This window comes from Lupinus angustifolius, chromosome LG18, assembly GCF_001865875.1.
Source record: "Lupinus angustifolius cultivar Tanjil chromosome LG18, LupAngTanjil_v1.0, whole genome shotgun sequence".
NCBI classification, from domain to species: Eukaryota; Viridiplantae; Streptophyta; class Magnoliopsida; order Fabales; family Fabaceae; genus Lupinus; species Lupinus angustifolius.
In genome coordinates this window covers 10,815,760-10,817,696 of record NC_032026.1, presented here as the reverse complement: position 1 = coordinate 10,817,696, position 1,937 = coordinate 10,815,760, and positions in this window count along the sequence as shown.

The window sequence follows — 1,937 nt, the reverse complement described above, 5'->3', positions numbered from 1 at the left end:
AAGGGACGCGTCTCACCCAGACTCTCCCTCAAGACATTGTTGGTGAATCACCGTCCAATCAGTGTCGTCCCTGCTTACATCACGGTGCTCTAAGTCGTCCCGTCATTTCCTCTCCACTACTTCATAGTCACAATGCAATGCATTCTTAATCAGAATCAAATGCAAACGTATTAATCAAACACATGATCGGCCCATCCTTAAGCCATCTCCCGACAAGGAATGCTTCTCGTGGGACCCAATAGTACGTCAACCGTACGTGCTCAAGGTAACATCTCAATCACCACAACCCATCACTGAATACTCCTGGACGGTCACATGACCAAGCCTCTTACGGTCGGTCGATCGTTGTTCAGTGATATCATGTATCCTTACCAAGGTACCCCCTTCGTTCACGACCTCAAGTCGGATACTTGCCCAACAAGGCATAAACACAAACAATGCTTTCATACCTTTGTGGAGTCATGCTTCACATCTAAGCCATGATCTCATTTCACAACTTTTTATCACAACACACCCTACCCGGGTTCATCACATTAGTCACAACATCATTTCATTTCAATCATTATACACTGTCCCTTGCCCGAGCAGGGACTAGTCGCCCTGCGACATTTCATCTTTAAGGCTCAAATAAGCTGAAGCCTTTCTCGCCCAAGCGAAGGTACTATCGCCCAAGTGAAACCTCTTCTCGCTCAAGCGAGACCTCTCTCGCCCAAACGAGAGAGTTCTAGAAACTCATTAAAATCCTGGGCTTTCTTGCCCAAGTGAGGCCCTTGATCGCCCAAGCGAGGCCTGCTCGCACAAGCGAGACCTCTCTCGCCCAAGCGAGAGAGTTCCAGAAACTCATTAAAATCCTGGGCTTTCTCGCCCAAGTGAAACCTCTTCTCGCCTAAGTGAGACTTCTCTCGCCCAAGCGAGAGAGTTCCATAAACTCATTAAAATCCTGGGCTTTCTCGCCCAAGTGAGGCCCTTGCTCGCCCAAGCGGGGCCTGCTCGCCCAAGCGAGACCTTGTCGCCCAGGCGAGGGAGTTCCAGAACCAAAACTTCCCCTCGCCCAGTCCACGCCCAAGCGAGACTGTGCTCGCCCAGGCGAGAGTTTCTCGCCCAAGCGACAGGGACTTGGACAGAATACCAACCTTTGCCCTTTTCGACAACCGAAACACATTTAAACATGGTTTTTCACACACTTGCACCCGAGAAAGTTTCGAACAACATTCATATACAACATTCAACACATTTCATCAACAATCATATATAACCAAAAGTAGTCAAACATAATAATCTTAGGTTTCTTAAAATCCAACTCCAAAACCTTTGAGATGGTTTAGGAGGTCCGGGTGTCATATTCGGACACCACTATGTCACGATGTGTTCTCTCTCTGAAGCGTGCTTTAACTTGTCAACTACGGGTGGTTTGGTTTCAAGGTTCGAACACCCAAATCTTCGTAACTACCAAAATAAAAATCCGTTAGTTTCCGATATTTCTAAAATCGTTACTAAAATACTTAAAATCATTTCTCTTTTTCCCATCGTGATCATACATCCATTTTAAACATACGGTTTTTAGTAAAACTATCTATTCTGATTTAAGACATTCTTTGATAATCTTACCACTTTAAAGTAAGTTATTCAAAATATCATTTAAGAGTTTTATGAGACATTCATGTACTCATAAATTTTGACATCCTTTTTAGCAAAGATTTCTATTTTTCCAACTTGTTCCAAGCCATGACTTTAAGGCTAACAACAAATAGAACTACATACATTCTCATTTTTTTCCAAAATACTTCCTAAAGGTTCCTTTGATTTCATCATCATCCCCTTTGGCTAAAACAACAAAATACATGTAGTAAAATATTATATCAACTCCATGAACACAAGTTGTTCATGGTTTCAACAAAATATTTTCATAAGTTCAAGAACACCATCATTTTCAGTTT